A 19,091-nucleotide genomic window follows, 5' to 3' on the forward strand; every position below is an offset into this window, starting at 1 on the left:
AACGAGAATAATCGCGCGAAATATTACAACAGCGCGAGCTGTTCAACTCGCCGTCCAAACTTTCCGCGGAATTAATTTGAAAACTCACCGAGAGCGGTCCCCGGGCATCGAAAATATTTCGCCGTGCAATTAGAACGAAAACGCCGCTCGGAACGTAATTTTCACCTGCGCCCGTTTTTCCAATCCCGTCGCTATCATAGACCGAGCCCTTTTTGTTCCAAGCCTCGTCGAAAGGGATTAGATTAATACCACGGCGTGGAAGATCGATACTCGAGACGAGAGCATCCTTTGAGCTCGTTTCCGGATGAAGTAGGATCGAGCGGATGGAGATTAAAAATTACCGAAGGGAGGGTCAGGTTACCGCCAAAGATGAGAACGCTGTGCCGTCATTCTTGGACGGGGCTGTTACGCGTACGCGCGATGGAAGAAGGCGAGTTAATTGAAGGAACGTAATTAAACAGGTTACTCACAATGTGGGGTATACGGTGTGGCGTCTTGGCGTGGTAGATCGACCTGCAAAATAAATGGAAGCTTGTTAGGATTGTTGATCGACACTGGATTCTTTTATATAATCATCGGTCTACTCTATACATCTAACAAGTGGTACTTGACGAATTTAAAAGATTTGATAAAAAAAATATGAGAGTGTGTTAAATTGGCCATAGAAGCTAGAGAGTTGGAAAATGGTTTCTATGTAAAGAAATCATTAATCTTCTGATAATGATCTTCCCCTTATAACACTAACGAGTATTACAAATTGGGAAATAAAATTCGACTATTTTACCTTTCAACGCGTCTTGATTGTGAAAAGAATAATAAATTGAAGAAAGAAAAACCTTTGTGTAAGTAACACGAAAGGTCGTACAAAGGGAGGGGCTCTGCAAGGGTGTTACTGGTTCAAGTTGCGTATCCCTGTGGACACATTGAACCCCAAAGATCGGCAGACGGAATTTCCATGGAGCGATCGCACGTATCCGATAACCCCTGTCAAAACTCGAAGTCCGCGGAATTTCGTCGGGAAGCGCGTTTCGATTTAAAATGGAAATCGAGTCGAGGGAAACAGAGCACGCTACAATATTCAAACGAACGGGAGTCGGGGAAAAAAAAATAAAACAAAAAAAATAAAAGAAGAGGGCATTTGAACGTAAAGTACGGGAGAGGGTCGGCGACGATGGCAATTGGTCGAAAATCAACGGATAAAACGTTGTCTCGTTGGTGATCGATCGTTGAATGGTTGTTGAGGGCGGCGAGAGTCTCTGTCGATTGACCCCATACTCCCTCTGTTTTTTTCCTTTGTTTGATTGTGACACGGAACACGTTATTAACCGGTTTAATCGAAAATCCGGGCTCGTTAACCTGTCCTCTTTTATTCGGTGATTATTTCCTCGTACTTGGTAGATATAAAAAGGTTTGAGACCCTTTTAGTTCCTAATTAACTTGCAATATTAGCGTTTTATTTTCAAGTACAGGCCTACCGATTCCGTCACCATTGCAAAGTGTTCACCGACCACGTTTCGAGTAGTAAAAATCTATAAAAATGAAACTGTATCGATGTGGATTTTGTACGATCCGAGGAATATAGAAAACAGTTATCAATCTAAACCTCACACTATTAAGATAAAACAATTAAAATTCCTCTGAAACTCGCCTATTTCGACCGCACTCGGACCACTCGCAAACCGATAGTTCGAATCGCTACCACGAATTCCCAATCTTCGTCCCCAGGAATTTTCCAATCTCGTCCCAAATTCTCGTCCGAAATCCATCGAAAGTCCAGCGTGAAACGTCCATCCCGCTCCTCGAAGGAAAAATGGTGATCCCGTCGATGGATCGTTCCATAAATTTCGCGAATTTCGGTGGGTGCCGGAAGTGCGACTGCAACTGTAATTGGAACGGACGCGTTGCACTCTCTCCGCGTCGTGCGCGAGGCAGAAGACGCGCACGGATTGAAATCGAAAACCCCCAGGTTGGCGCGGTGTCGTTTACGGGCGTCCGAAATTAAGCGCATCGACACGTACGGACTAATCCAATGACCGTGCGCCGGCCAGTAAACCGCTGTCGGCTCGAATTTCCTCAGAAACTCCGGTTCCCCACGGCTGCTGGCCGCAGAAACGGACGCGGACGTCGGGACGCACGTACCCGATCCCGACCCTCGAAATTGCATCGTCGCGTGCGTGCACGGAAGCTCGTTAGACCCGTCGAAATTTATTTTCCATCCACACCGGCGCGAATTACCTTTGAATCCGTCCCAGGACCCCTCGTGACTGAAATTTGAATCTGTTCGGGTTTGCGCGCGAAATAGCTTTGGGAACCGGGCACCGCTATATTTTTACTCGAGTAATGATTTTAAAAAGCGAACCGTGCTTTGGATCTGATTATAGCGTAGCTTTTTCGCGAGAGAAAGGGTGGAAATTATAAGGGACGCGACGCTAGCGCCACCCTTGTACCGATGTGCAGCGATCACTGCTGAAGTGGTCGTGGCATAGCCCGTGGATAGCGTTGAGTAGCAATGCGGGAATAGTGGACAGTCTCTGTCCTGACCACTAGAGACTTGTACCTTCGCATTACCTACACTTTTCAAGTTTCAATAGTTGACCACCCTCGTCGTTTTAAATTGCTCAGACGTAACGTAGCAGCGATAGGAAAAGTTTTTCCGCAACGAAACGTCTCCTATCGAGCTGTTGTCTACGACCGAGGAAAAAGGCAACGAAAACCTGATTGCGAGGGTGTTTCGTAGTTGACTTAATTTCCAAGCGAAGTCGAATGCCGGGGGAGTGGTGCGTGCTTTTCATTTTCCTTGCACATTCCCGGTCGTCCTCGTCGACGTAATGGACGACCACAGGACAATACGAGGATTTCATTTCCCGGCGCGGCGAGGGAGGCCCCGCAAACTTTTGAATTAAATTTCTAAATGACAGTTGATCCAACGGGCCACTCGTTCTCGTTTAACTTCCTCTATTTTTCAGCGAGTCGAGAAAGTAGTCGGAGTTCGTTCGCGGAGTTTCGCCGGCGAGCGAATGTAATAAATTCCTTTTCATCGCGACCGCTGGGGCTTGTTTTATCGTTAGGTTTTCATAGCACGGAGGGACAAGTTTCAGCCGTGGAGATGGTTTCGCCCGCGATATTATTTGATAATATTTGCAGGAGAGCCACGGATTCGCGTACATAAAATTATCGTACGTTCCGACGCGGGTGCGGAAGGAATCGTCGAGTTTTCTTCGAGTTCGTGAAACTCGAAACAATCACGGAACAAGGGATTTTCAATTTACGAAGAGAAAATTTTATTGTTCGATACCAATCTAGAAGTAACCGAGAAGATATTTCCCTTTAATTGGGTAATAGCATTTCGTGCTACTTTAACTGAATAAAGAATTACACAAAGTGGTAATAAATTAACGAAGATTTTTATGATCGCTATTGTAATTACTCGAGTAAGGAGATTGGTTTTCTCATTTCTCTTGATTTATTTGATCTACTTTAAAAGAAGATGCTTGTACAATATTCTTGATCGACGCGAAGCAATTTACCGATTGAACGCACCCCCTTAACAAATTGCCCTCCATCTCGTTGCAGACTCCGCTGCGATCAACGGATGGGCCAATCGATTCTGCGACGAGGAAAAGGAAAAAGTAACTCTTAAAAAAAACAGAAGCAGAAACGGTGGCCGCGAGTCCAGGAAAGGAAGATAATAAAGAAAAAAATGTCGAAAAGTGCCGTTCGAATCGAGGTCGAGTAAGAATAATAAATCGCTCTCCGAGAAGTCCTTTTCGAGCTGGAACGTCGACGTTGTATCCTTTTCAGGGAGACGTTTCTTACGTACGCGGACACGAATTACTCGCGGCGAGTCGATTGAATTCGATTCTCCGCGAAACGGGCATCGTCGATCGACTCGGACATGTCGATCCGCCGTTTCTTGTTTCGCCGCCCGACTCTTTTAGCTCGGCTCGATGCAAGTTAATTCCGGTCTTCGATGTAATGGTCTCTGAGAGGCTATTTTTCTACTTCGGGGAAATGAAACGCTAACGGAACGGTCCCGAGCCAAAGCGTCGATTAAATGGCGGAGTGAAGGAGGAATTAACGAGACGAGATGTCCGACAGAGGTGGCTACTGTGATGTCCTTCTCCGTTATTCCTCGTAACTCGTAAGAATTATTACCGAAACAAGGAATGCGCTACAAAAAATAGCTCAACTTTAAAGATTAATTAATAACATCTCTCGATGGTAGTTCAAGTGTGTCAGTAAAAATAATAATGAAATGCTGAGAAGTCGATCGGCCCTGAAATTGGATACGCCATCCTCTGCCACATATTGAACCCACTGGACGAGAGATTCGAAACAATTTTGGAGATGCTACCCGAGAAAAAATTGAATTGGAGTGGCGCGAGGCCAAAGAACAGGAAATGGCTTCATCCCTCGAATATAAATCGGGCTCAAGAGGTCCTGTGCTCGGGACGATTCCACCAGGAGTAGAAACACGGGAGAGGAACGACCGACCATTGGTAACCACGGTTCGAGAACTATAAAGCAATTACTTTTATTCCCGCTAGTAATCGATTGCTTGCCTACCGACTTGCTACGTGACCTGTGTCGTTCCTGGAACATTCCTGCGCCCGGAGAACGTCGTCTCACGTTCCCATCGTATTTCTGTATCGCTTACGAGCCGCCTTTCGTCTTATCGAATTCCCAAGGCGCGAGGAGTCGGCCATTTGCGGCGATAATAACAGCCACAACTTAATATCTGCGCGGAGACATCGCTGAGCCTGGGTTCGTGGCAAGGATTACCGAAGGACACCATTTTTCGGAGCCCATGATTTAACGACGGAGTCTGGTCCAGTCGAGGTTCTTTTTCCAATGCATATCATTTCAAGCGATAATTTATTTTTCTTCTTGAAACTTTATTCGTCTCTCGCAAATTTGGAAAATGTGCTTTAGAGAGAAACGCGTTTGAAGTTTTCTTAAAGGCTGTGTAAAAGCTAAACTGCGATCCCGGGAGCATACGGTAGACCTTTGCGAAACCATTCTTTACGTGGTCAGGAAGATTTTAAAGCAAAAGAAAAGAAGTCGATTTTAGATTTGGTAAATCAGACTCGTCCTTCGAAGTGGAAGCTCGCGAGCGTGCCCCGGAAATTGTTGAATTTATTTTCGCCGAGGACGCGCATGACGCAGTCGGAGAAACGAGCACGAGGATCACGCGATTGTTCGGGTGTAATTGGACCCGGGGATGAGTCGAAAACGCTCGCTGTTTGGTGATAGCCTTAGGCGAACGGAGAGGGGAACGTATTGATTTACTTTCTTGGTGAAAATCGCTCTGGAAGATTGATGGTGCTTTTTTAATAGGGTGTTTTCATTCCGGGCTCGGTGCTTCGGCTTATCGTTAACAGTAGTTTGACTTTTTTACCGAAGGAACGGATACAGTCGAGTAATTTCCTTTAAGACGGGATCACTTAGGGAATCTTATCGACGAGCGAGTCGACGCCAAATGTTTTGGTTGCTCTTATCTTGATCCATCATTTTCCGGAGCACGTTCACCTATTTTATAGAAAATTACCTATCGAACAGACGCTTCGTCTCCGTTACATTTGCACCGTTACCCTACCTCTTACACAGTTCCACGAGTTACGATGTCGAGTTCATTGAAATCGAGTCTCTTTCACGCGCCATCGATTAATGCCCTTTCGCTCGTTTAAAGGATATCCCAGGGCGCATAAATTGCACTCCCACGCGATACGTTCCGAAGCTCAAAGGAAGGAGGTTTTCCCTGCAATTAGCCGCGTTCACAATTAGCGGATAAGTCGCGATGGGAGATGGGAGAAACGATAACGGCGTGTCGCAACGCTCGCTAGTCGGCAATTAGTCCACTCGAGAATTCAACCTGTAATCATCTGTTTACCATTAAATCGCGCGTTCGAGCAACGAATGCCGGGACCTGACTGGTTTTTCAATGGTGGAAACCGGGCCACGGTGTCCCATACGTGCTATTAGCCGCACGTGTAATTCGAAGTAATTAACGGGGGCAAGATTGATGCTGTTTCCTGGAGATACGCGACGCAATCTCGTACGTGGTAATGGATCCGTGTGTTGCGCGCTTGTTGGGTAACGTCGACCTATCCAAAACTTTCCGGATTAATGCGCGTGCAAACAACTTCATGACGTTCCCGCACTTGTAGTTTTCAGACACTCTACAGTTCCCGATTCCGGGTGAAAATGTGCAGGGGAATATTTTTATCGAGATACCGTAGACTACGAATAAATGAAGTAAACAATGAGCACCACAAAGGCATCCACAGGGTGTCCCGGTATTAGTAAGAATGTGTAAGAACTGGAAATGAGGGGTAGCTGAGACGATTCTGAACCATAATTTCCTTTGCAAAAATGTCGAGTAGTTAATAATTCAAAAACGAAGCACCATCCGACATTTTTGCAAAGGAAATTGGGATTCAGAATTGTCTCAGCTACCCCCCATTTTCGGTTCTTACACTAATTCTGGAACAGCCTGAATAATCAATATTAACCCTTTGGACTTGAAGCACTCAGAAATACTCGGACCAAATTAAACAGGGAGGTACGAAGTCTAAACGAAATACCACGAGTCAAACTCGTGTTTATTGTTTATGGCCCAAATTTCTTACCACGAGTTTCACTCGTCGTTGTAAGCCAAAAGGTTGACAAATACCGACATCTACACCTGTTAAGTATCTCCAAAAACGAAGGTCGCCCACGTTTAGAATTTGAAAAATCGCATCGAACAAACATCGAGGTTCTGATAAGGCCTCGGGCTTAAGATCTAAGATTCGGCGCGCGGAGACATCGACACATGGTTGTACAGGTGGCATAAGCGCACGAATTCCATTATAAATGGAGCAGCGTGCCAGGAAAGTCAGAAGCATCGTCTAGGGTTAGATGGAAATGTTCTTCTTCCGGGCATGTGCACGAGGGCACGATGCAACCTGCTGCGTCTGTAATTACATCCCTGAACTCCGCGAATGGTCGTGTACGCGGTAATGGATACACGAGCTACAGTTGTCCCGAATAATGGCGTCGCGTGTAAGCTTGGCAAAACGGCGATACGTCATGCTCGAACGGGGCAAAGTCGATTTGTTTAAAATAACGAAAGTTCGTCGCGATTTAATAATTTCGTTGTAACTTTAAACCAACTATCCGTGCCCTCGAACCGAATAGATCGACTCCATTTCTCGGTAAATACTTCAACGATTCAGGAAAATTTGAAAAATAAACGCCGAACCATTATTTCCGACGTCCACGCGCGTGCATCGCGTAAGAGAGCAGGAAACGCATTCCACAAATCGAAACAGGAAGACAGGGGACGAAGGGAGCCGGAGATCGATGTTACAAACAACGACCGACTCGTACCGTCTATTTGCGCAAATATTGCGAGAATCTTTTTTTGTCGAACGTGCCGCGAGCTCTGTATGATATCTCCGTTACGCGCAAAATCAACAAAACTGTTTCGGTGTTCGTGAACACCCCCGATTCGTATCGCCTTCATCTCAAATATTTGCCCGCGGGCCAAATATTGAAAATTCGATTCTGCGGTAAAAAAAAAAAAAAAGAGAAAATTCGAAATCGACCAACCGGTGGCCATTTGAACAATCGTGTTTATCTACGTGCCCGCGGTGTTCATTGTTACGTTCGGCAAGGATTGTTACGTACTCGGTAATGGACACGCGTGCCGAGGATGCCCCAGTTAATGGAACCGCGAACCGTCCTCGTTGGACCGATCCGACTATGGTTGCGGGAAGAGCAATGAGGAGGAAATAGAATTTTATCGCTTGAAATTACCTGCTGAAATTATTTTGAGATAAATGTAAGCGATTTGGAGGGATGTCATTTTCTGTTCACTGTACTTTTCTGGATTACGTAATATTTCCAATGTACAATTTCGATCTACGTGAATTTCAAATCTACATGAATTTTTCATTCGTATTCCGATGGAATTATTAATATTACAATGACGTACGATAATTCTTCTCCTATCAAGCAATAAGTGGCAATCAATTCGATCCAAATCTGATTCCTTCGAATTTTCGAATCTATCTTCTAATACTTGTAAGAATGTCTGCCTTCCAATGACAGTCACGCACAGAAACGAATATTATCTTTTTGACACCTGACAAGGGAGGCTGAAATAAGAGAAAGAAATGAAGACCACCTGACCCAGATCGGAGGATAATTTTTAAAAACTCCCCGGCCATTCGGATCATTCTGTTCGTCGGGGATTTGCGTCACCCTCCCCTAGGGTCGTTTAATCGGCATAATCGACAGCCACGCGACGACAGACGCTGGCACAAAGATCTCGCCCCTATCCGCGACGCTTCCACTTTATTTCAGGCTCGATCAGCGATCGTGGTATGCCGATAGGGCGCCCGATCGGCCGGAAGTGATAACAGAATGCACCCACACCCCCTCGTAATCGTTCGAGGGGCTTTATTGTTATTGCCTCTCCCCTCCTCGATGGCGGTTCTACAGCGAGAAGATATCAAGATTAGTCTCTGGCGACCTAGAAAAAAATCGACACCCAACACATCACCGTTCAATCCATTCGACTCTGTACGTGTTTCTGAGATTATTTTCATCGAAAATGAAAAGATGGGTCAGAGGAAGTGTGTCGTTATCTGTTACCTAACCTTCTACAATTTAGTATTTATGGCGAATCTATTGGATTAGAAGGGCGATGAATTTTCAAGCTTTTCTTGCTCAACTAGGGTCGGAATAGATATCGAGAGGGAGCTGCTGAAAAATACTCGATCACAGTTCATTGCATAAACTGGTACCTGACTTTTTTCAGGTTAAAAAATAAAATTTGTTATTAGAACGGTATTATCTTCTAATTGTCTACTGTGAATGTAATCTTGCTTAAAATTGATGTTCAAGGGGTGTGATGATTTTCGAATGACTCCCACGAGTCTGCAAAAGTTATCCAATTAAAGTGAAATCGCCGGATCGCGAAGCTTCCGTGTTCCGCGATCATCGGAGCCTTAGCCGTGACGTTCGGTTTCCGTTTTCCGTGTTTCTGCGTCATTGGCCGCCGATTGCCTTCCACGCCACGGTTAGGAATCATTATCGCAGTTCGCAGTCGGCTCGGAGCGCGAGCATCGGTCGATTGATCTCAAACGGCCTCGAAACACATCGAGCACCATCGATCGGCACTGAATGATTATTCGACGGGTAAAGGATTCATGCTATTCGTCTGCTGGAGGCACCTTTGGAGGCAAGTAGCTCTTGTGCGTGGCACGTTGGAAAATGATCCGACCGAGGGACTGCGGGAGTCGAGCTCGAGGCAATACTGGGGGTTGAAATGAAATTTTTAAAAACTTTTGCGAGAAAAGAAATATGAAGGTTCGCAAGTACGTTTATTAAGCAGTCGTCAGAGAAAAATTACGTATCAACTTTTGTAGAGAAATTAATTAATATTTCTATATTCGTGACAGAATTCATTTTGTATGATAGATGACCAAAGGTGATCGCTATCGATCCACACTGACCGCCGTCGACCATCGCTCGTAACCGCTACCAGAAGCAGACTATTCGTTTATTTAATCTTCAATTGTTTGGACGATTCGATCGAGTCGATACACAATTTCTGTCTGAACGAACACACAGATCAGCAAGTTGCAAAAAGTCTCTCCGACGGCAGAATAACCTATTTACGGGAGGAATCTCGAGAGGAGCGAAAGGATTCTTTGACGGCAAAGTTAAAGTAAATCCTTCTCTGGAACCACGGCCCTTATTCTCTTAGCAAAAATACGAGAGGATCGCGTGCTCTCCATTCCGACCCTGTTCACGTCTCGCTTTTCAAGCAAGCAGCGGAAAGATCTTTGCGAAGGATCGGGCTGAAATCCTCGCCCCTCCGATAAAGGATTACTCGTCCTTTCTTCCAAGGCACTTGGAGACTCGCGTAGGAAACAAGCGACCGTAAAGCATCCTTCTCCGGAGATCGTTTGCATAAAACGAGCCGAGTCTGTTATCGCGTCGTTATCGTCGCTTTAATTGCCGAATCGAGCGCGGTGTTTCGTCCAAAGTTTCCTTTTCCTGTCCGAGGAGGCGTGAAACTCGCTCCGGGAAATTGCTCGTAATTATCTCGTATCAACAGACGGCTCTGTTTTCCACGAACTTTTTGTTTTTAATCAGAGGAGCCTGATTAATAACGACGGGGAGCGTAAGGACCAGTTAAGAGAAGAGGAGTCGTCAAGGATGGGAACTTGCGCCTAAACTACATAGCTCCCCAAGAATAATATGTAGCTGGGGAAATGGGTACTCGATTATGAGAGAATTCTTGTCTACAACTTAATTTCAATTTGTTGTGACCCTAGCTGACCAACAAAAGCTTTGAAACTCACCTAGAAAGTTTCTACACCCCCATATGAATTCTCAAAGAATTTCCACGTGACTGACTAGGGTTCAAATCAAATTATATCTCAGTCCCTAAGATGCAAATAAACGTTACACAAAGGAAAAAGTCGAGACTTGCTCGAATTCTTAAGCGAGTTTCTGCTTGGAATCGATTTCCCCTTGAACAGAAAAAAAAAAAAACAACAGGAGCATCCTCTTCAACTACCCCTACAAAAAAGTTAGTTAGTTTCGCTCGTTTGTCATCGGTCCGCAAGCATCGAGCCACCTTTCTTTCGCATTCCTGCCCAAACAGAATTTTTCTACGTTCGTCGAGTTAGCCGGATAACTGAATTCGGAGCGTATCCGCGACCCCATGGTTCAGTTATGCACAGAGGGAGCCATCTATCCACCCTCGGCGGCGAGATTTCCAGATGGAATTCCAGTCGCGCGAAATTTCGCACTGATTGGCGCGCGCCAAAGGGAATAATAAACGACGACGCATCCGATTTCGCTTTGCCAAGACGCGGTGGTAGATAATGCAGCGGGGGCGCGAGCAAGGTAACAGGGAACGTTACGACGTTGGCCACGTGGGTTAACTTCAGATTCGCCCGAATTGCGACCGAATTTATTCCGACGGGTTAACCGCTGTCATTTCTAATCGAAGGATGGGTCTGATAGTGATCTTCGAATGAAGCAGTAATCGACCCTGTGTAAGTACAACGTTTAGTAGTAGCTTCAACCTAATTAAGTAACCACAGCGACGGGTAAGGAATGTCTCGTAAACATTAATCTACTAGACGAGCTCCAGCAGAGCTTCGGATAAGCTTCAGAGATCAATTACTAATAATTCCAACTAGTTTCTGTACAGCAGACTGAATCAATTTACGTTGTACCTAACCTACCCAAGTAGCGAGAAATAACATTCCTCGGGCAGAATTTCTACAATTTATTTTATTCCACCAAACAACGTTCCCCGCAGCTTCGCAGAGCGACAAAGGCTCGGTCGAAAAAAGAAAAAAGAAAAAATCTGCCGAGCTTTCGCATCGCGTTTACAGCATACGTTCAAAGCAACGTCGCTCAACGAACTCCGAGGGAGACTGCGCTCGCTGACCCACATTTTGTTCCCGCAGCGTGTCGAATAAGATCGTGATACGAAAACAGTGGCGGTACATCGTCACGGGCGATCAGATTTGCCACTTTTCTCGAGGGGTTGGAACGAGCCGGGGTGGCAGGTGGGCGACGTAAATTCGCGTTCATCGTGGAAGACTTTCCATCGTGATTTCGCTTCGTACTCATATCAGCCGCCTTCCAATTTCCTCCCAGCTTGCGTGCGGAACGCTCGCGTGCCTTTTATTCGTATCGCATCTGCCGTTTGGATCTCCGACGAGGTTGTCCCTCGTTAGGGGTGGCTCGTTCGACCTTGCATCGCCGAAGAACGACAGCTTCGATGCTCCGTCGAGTTAAGAAAAGGAACGCGGGAAAAAGACGATTTCTGGGTGAATTGTGAAGCTTTTCTTGGTCAACTAGGGTCAGTATAGGAGAAAAGGAGAAATTAAAAGGAGAAAATATACGAGGACATTAGTGAGACAGTGTCCACTTATTATTGTAGAATACTTGAACAAGCTGGTGTAAGGTCTCTAGCATGAAACGTAAAATATTTTGGAAAGTAGGTTTTTTAAATGAAACTTAACTTTCCTTTTAGAATCGATTCACATAGAGCAAAGAGCAGCAATTTTTACTCGAACACTTTCTAACTGAAAGCCCAACGAAGAAACTCCCAAGGTAGAATCTTACGCGAAAACTCCACGTAATATTCTGGATCCTAATACAGCATCTTAACCGAATTATCTCGATATAACATCCTGTTCAGAGTTGTTCGTTAGAGCAACAAGCCAACCCAGTTCCCCCAGCTGCGATTCGGTATGGCGCTGCTGGCTAATAAGTTTGCGCCACGCGACAACTCGAATTACTATTCTTAATCAGCGTTTGCGAGGACTGTTTCGCTTTGCCGTGCATAGGGGGTCGGGTGGGTTCGTTAACAGCAATCACAATGGCGGCTGAAAGTTGGTCGCGATAGGAAAGACACCGAACCCGCGCGGAATTCCCTCGGATAACTGGGTTATCCTGTCGCGTTGCGCCGAATCTAGGTCGCTCGTTGAAATTTACGAGAGGACACGCGCATCCTGCGGCGGATCCACCGTTATCTAACACTCGCAACCGAATCGTATTGTCTCTTGAATTCATTTGCGCGCCTCGTCTCGAATTAACCCCTTACCCGACAGTTTCGCCAGAGCTGGCAAGATCACTCCGGGAATATTCAACAAAGTTGATCTAAATTATGTAAACGCGATTGTATAGTATACGTTATTATGCTTCGATGTTTCGTGTAGCTTATCGTTTCTGTAATGAGAAGGTATCGACTGTTGTATTTTTGTAACTGTTGGATACTTCGGGCCCTGGGCGATTCGAAGTCTAAGACCCCGATGGGCAAAACTAAACCAACGCCGGAAAAGGTCTCTTGGAGTTAGTTTATGACAAGAGGGCACCGATAGTTTTCGTTGCATTTTTCCACTGACGTCGAAATACTCGGTTCGATCGTAGTCTTCTTGAGAGCAACATCGCAGCTCTCTGGTCGAAATAAAGAATGTCTTATAAAAGGGAATAACTGAGTGATAATTATTTTCTAACCCCAATAACCAATAGTGACAGTATAAAATCAAAGTTATCTTGACTTCTAAGGGCTTCGAAACGATGTTATAAAAGAATTATCCGGCACGATTGTCAATTTTGAACTAGAAGACGTTGTCAGAACCAGTTTTAATCCTGTGTTATTATCTTGTTGGAATGGTCATCTGCTGTAGACTAATCGAATTAAAATCAGAACATCCTCAAAAGGAAAAGCAACCGAGGAACCCAGCTCCTGTCGTTGCAGCGAAGTTAGGTGATATTTCGACGGGTGCCGGGTAATTATTTTAAACGAGCCCTCGAACTTTCGTCCTTTTCCCCTGGCGGAAGCTTATTCCAGCCCGTTTAATGACTTAATAAGAATCAACCCCAGCGGACAATGGCTGAGCAGAATTCATTTCATTCGCAATCAGCGATATTTCAGCCGCAAGTTTTCGCATTAGGAAGTTTCTTTTGTGGCGGGTCCCGTTCGAATAGGGTAATCCCTCCAGCCCACGGGAAACTCGTTCGACAGCCGCGAACAAACGAATCGAATTTCCCTCTCCCCCCTCGATTGGCCGTCCTTTCGTTAATTACGACGGCAGAGAAGTTTCCACGATATCCGGATTACTCTTCGGGAATCCTTGACGTTGCGCGCCTCCTCGAGCATCGGCGATTTTCAAATTTCCCTCGAATCTCAAGAAAAAAAATTCATCGAAGCGCGTCGAATGCTCCGAAGGCGAACAAGTTCGAAATATAAATCGCGGACTCGTTCCGTCGACGAATGGAAAACTCTCCCAAGATCGGAAACTTTTCTGGGAACGCAGTTAAGTAGAATGGCCGCGCTTGCGTCGACACAGGGCCGCCAACGCCGGAACGAAAGAAAATTGTTAGAATTATTAAAGAAAAACTTTTTCGCGATCTCCGCGGTGCCATTAATCTCCAAGTTAAGTGGCACAACTATCTTTATGAACGGTGTAATAAATTCTCTCAACAGTAGTAACGTAACCGCGATAACGAAAGAAACACGCCCTGGTTCGGATGATTACTCAAGGCTGCATTATATAAAATCATAATTCGACTCGAAGGAAACGTTTGCGCTCGTTTATCTCGCTCCAATAGAGATTTAACGAACCTCCCGGCAACGTCGTTATGTTATCCTTTATTTATACAGCAATGGAGCATCTGTCCCGGTCGCAGAGTAAACTCCGCGCATTAAATTATAATTCCGCGAGAGTAACTTCTCAGAAGAACGCCCCTAGTTTCTCTTTTTATCGTGCGGGAAGAAAGCCGGACGTAAATTAACCTCGACGAATTAGGCACGTGCTCGTTGTTTGGAGAGGAGAACTGTTTAAAAGAGAGAAGATGGTGGATGGAAGATTCATGGGTAGATGTTGACGAAGTAACGAAATTACCGCTACCACTACTTGCTTTTATAAATCAAGATGCTTCCTCGTCCCTATACGATTTTTAAGTGAATGTTAATGATTCTTTTGGTCAGCTAGGGTAAGTATAAATCAAAATTGAGTTGTGGTTCCCGAAAGCTGTTGGGAAGGGGAAACAAAAAGGGGAGGAAAATATGAGGAAATTAATCCTCGGAGGTCACATGTTCTGGAATTAACGAGCCGGTCACAGGGAGTCCCAATGACCCCAGCCATGTTTAAACGATTGCCGCGTGGGCAGTATCGTTCCGAACGACTCATAAAAATTCCGGATATTAGTTTGAACCTTTCAAAATAAGAATATCGTGGCAAAGAATTTTTATCAAATTTTCAAGATGGCGAAAAAAAATCAACATGGAGGCAATGCGTAAAAAGAAATATTTTTTACATTAAAATCATAACTCTGGCAATTTTGATATATTTTAACATATTTTCATAAAATTAATAACTTATAGTAATTCTAGCTTAAAGTTGCGCTAGGGGTCATTTTGACCCCGAGTGACCGCGAAGGGTTAATAGCGGAGAATGTTTGAACGAGCTGAGGAAAGCTCGGTTAGATTACCGTCGCTGCCAAGTAAGATAAAAGCGGATTTCCAACGCGTTCTCTCGAATTCGCGAGTCCTGCGAACGGTTACGGACTCTCTTTTCGCGATGAAGAGTTTCTGATCGGTCGTCGCGCCATAGCTAAGCTGAATAAATGCATGAGGCCAGGACGATGAAAGTTCACGACGTTTCCAGCCAGAAGACGGCGGGAATGGAAGTCAGGGAAACGACGGAAAGAAGTCAGGGGCTGCCATCCCCCCGACGTTTCTGGGTCAGTCGTCTAGCTCGAGCGCTGGGATTTGCATCTAAATTTCAAAGCCGCTTCGCGGGACGAATCTATCTGTCTGAAATTCCCTTTAATTAAATATGCGTCACCGCGCTGCGAGCTGTCGTTTAACGTCCCGTTTCGACTATCCCGCTCAAGCGCCGGGAATAATTGAACCGGGTCTAGAAAATCAATGGTCCAGGAATTCGAAACGCCGCGAAAAAGATTCGATCGCGAAATGCATTTTCTGCGGATTCGTAGATTTACGTTAATATTACCTATTCTCGGTGTCAATTATTCTCTCGGATCTATAGAGGGCGAGTTGAGAATTAGAGAACTAAAAATAGTTATCTCTTAAAGGTGGAAGAACGATACAAGTTCTTTTCCAAGCGATCCAGAGACAGTAACGAACGCCATCGAACTACAATCGCATTCCTCTTCGACAATTTAACGGATCCTGGACGCGACGATGAAGCAGTTTTCGTTAGAGATCGTCAAAAATAAGAATCCGAGTAAAGGGATCCCCGATCTTTTTGAGAAGCGTCTGGAATCCGGTCTCGATTCCACGACGATTTCCGGGGACACGTTCTGGCCAGCTTCGAGCTGTGTTGCGAGAGGACAAAGGGAAACGGCAGTGGAAACACATTTATCGGAGGCAATAAAGGCGAACGCCGACGGAAAACGACGCTACGGGCCGCAATTGCTCTCGCCACCTTTTTCCACCCTTCTCGTTGGATACTTTATCCGGCTGCGCGGGTCCCTTTCATCCGGCGCTGGACAATAATGAGAGAAACGGCCAAAAGGCGATCTCGTCCGCGCAAACACCATCCCCCCCTCCCCCTCCCCCCCCCGTTCATCTCCGAGACGGATCGAGCGTCATCCCTCGAGACGAGCGATTCCTTGGAAGCTCATTTCGATCCGCGTATTAACTTTCCCCTTTAACTCTCGCGGAGACTCGCAATATGGCTTAACGGGAACGGTGCAACCTACTAAATGGAACTACAAAAAGACCACTAAAAAAAATGCTCGTGGTACACTTTCCGAGGAACTAATTGTAATACGAATAATTAATAACTGGTGGAAGAAGGTGACACACTGTACGAAGTATTATTCCAATTCCATACAATATGTAACATTATTTTTCAAAGATACTTTCAGAAGTAACGACGTACAGTCCCCTGAGTATTCGTACTCTATATTCATTCAAGAAAGTCTAAATTAAATGTCAAGATTGATGTTACCAAATAAAATTTTATTTGAAATATATACACGTGTGAAGTCTGTTCATGTACATATTCATAAGGGAACATTCATTTGACAATATCAAATCTATCATTTAATTTAGGCAAACTACTTGAATAGACATAGGAAGTACGAATCCTTATGGGACTGACTGTACATACAAGAATATACCAGAATGTGTATAAAATATAAAAATTAAAATACACGTTACGACACCGATAAGATAGAACGTAATTTAATTTACACGTTTCTGTTCTTTAGCTTTCTGTACAAACATAATACGAACTTGCAGAAATGATCCGAAGTTTAGCGATGCGAGTATGTCTCAGGGGAATGGAATTCAATTTCGACAAATTTCTTCGATAGACGTAGAGGAGATTAGTACACGAAAATCTGTGAAAACGGAAAACTCCATTTTGAAAAATCCTTCGTGGCTCGAGTGTTCGAACCTAGAAGAGTTCGACCGGAAGAATCCCCCTCTACTGGAGGCGCAAGTATTCAGGGAGCGTGCGCGATAATTAAATTCACCGAGGCACTCTGAGAGCGAATGGGAGCGAAAAGTGCACGGGGCTGCAATTTCATCGCGCTGCAGTCGTCGGTGTTTTACGCGTTTCGTAGAAGAAGACTGTTTCGCGGGTGCTATCGATCACTCTTCGTTCTGTAACGAACACACTCGTTTTGTAGTTCGTATGCGGATCAGATAGCGCCTCGAAATGTCTACCCCGGAAACCAGCCGGATAGCTGCAACATGCGCGGCAATTAACGCAGGCAATTTCAGGCGGTCTCGATTACGGGGCTCCTGGTTAATTAAATGTAATCAAGGGGAGTTCGAATTGTTAAGATTCGATCCGAGACAACTTTCCATACTTAAACGCCGCGCGCTTATCCGTGAAAGCGAGCCGAGCTTTTTCCTCGCGACGAGAGTTTATCTTGCTGGTTCTGTTCTGTATTGAATTTTAGCTAACGCGGGCCAAGTGCTAATAAATATCTCCTGGGACATGCAAATGAATAGTTAGAATAACGATACATCTCGATTGGATGGAGAATGTACACAGAGTGTAATTTTTTCTGAGAAGAAAATATTCGTTTAACTGTATAAACACATTGAAATAGAATACCTTTTAACCCGACCAACCCTAAAAATTAGAATTTTTATATTCACAGGGAAAATGAAAGCGTCCACCTTCCTTCTAAGTTTCAAGCGTCAATACCCGCGGTACTCGAAGAATTCCCTGATATAATGAATCGAGAGGTCTCCCGGCTCTTATTGGCGCGTATCAAGCGAGATCTATCTATGGGGCTCGTGATACCGCATCTAATGCCTCTCCATCGCGGTCAAACAACCCCCTCCCTCTTTTCTTATCAGACTTAAATGACCAAGAACGAATTCGTCGAATTCTTGACGATTTGAACGGATCGTTGCTGGATCCAGATTACCAGGAAAATTCATCTCCACGAAGACAGAAATTTGTACAACGATAAGAGTCAATATTCTAGAAATTTCGAGCGCGACTATCAATTTTTTGACACTCGAGCTCTTTCCAATACCTTTTCGGGACTCCCTTACGAGCAACAAGCTCCGAGTCTCGATAAAAAGCTCGCTTAATTAAGGAATACCTGTCCAGCAAAAGTCCAGGGTTGCCTCGGTATAAGACCTCGCAAAAATTCGCAAGGCAACAAAGCAGATGAAAAAGTTTCATTTTCACTCCGACCGAGCAACGCGCTAGCCTTAAGAAAGAAGCGAAAGCACGATTTACTTCTGGGACCGAAGTAGGAGCCTGGATTAAACGAAACAAAAATGAGGAAGACTAATTGCGTCGCCTTAATCGAGTGTCCACTTCACGTTTGGATACTTTGCAGATTGAGAGTAAATATGAGAGATGCATTGCAGATACAGAGTAAATATATGACTACGAAACCAAAATTGATTTACTAAGAAACTAAAATTCGGAGCAAGAATAATTTATTTAGATTTTATGAACCCTTTCGCTAAAGTCACCCACTCTTTCGCTAATAAAATCGTGAAATAAATGCAGAATATTTTTCCTAATAATATTTTGCATCAAATGGATCAACAGGGAATTAGGAACATTAAGAACTCGATTTAGAAGGCCCAGTAAATAAACGAAGTTCCTCGAAGCTCCAAAAGTGAACTCCGTTCGGACTTTGCACGTTTGATGACCCGCTAGGACGAAAAAGGAAAATTGAAAGTCCCTTTTTAGAGGCGGTGAGTTACGTGCCCGGAGCTCCCCTATCGAGCCTGGTAGCTGTTTGATGGTCGCTGAAGAATACTTTACTGCGAGACGTAAGGAGCACGATTCTTTCGAGGATCTAACGATCCATGGAGGAAGCGAGCGCTGAATGGAGATCCTGAAGTGCGCGTCGCGGCTTAACGACTCCTATCGCGGGAACCCGCGGCGGTAAAACCCGTAGAAAGCGTGAAAACGATCTTCGAATGCGCCTCGGAACTCTCAACGCTTGGAAAACTGCGGCCGTGATAAGGCCTGCGACCAGGCCGAGAAATGGTTCTTGATAAGATCCACGACTGGCTTCTTGCAGTCCTTTTTCTTTTTTTCAAGCGAGAG

At 44.9% G+C, this 19,091-nt stretch overlaps 1 protein-coding gene across 1 annotated transcript in view; it reads right to left on the minus strand.

Annotated features, from left to right (window-relative positions):
* LOC128880739 (uncharacterized) overlaps positions 1–19,091 on the minus strand; it is a 215,688-nt gene that overhangs the window by 89,638 nt on the left and 106,959 nt on the right. Inside the window, exon 15 of the mRNA XM_054131123.1 lies at positions 471–513. The gene's annotated coding sequence lies outside the window, so the exon portion shown is untranslated. The remainder of the gene's footprint in view (positions 1–470; positions 514–19,091) is intronic.

Source organism: Hylaeus volcanicus, chromosome 8, assembly GCF_026283585.1.
Source record: "Hylaeus volcanicus isolate JK05 chromosome 8, UHH_iyHylVolc1.0_haploid, whole genome shotgun sequence".
Taxonomy (NCBI): Eukaryota; Metazoa; Arthropoda; class Insecta; order Hymenoptera; family Colletidae; genus Hylaeus; species Hylaeus volcanicus.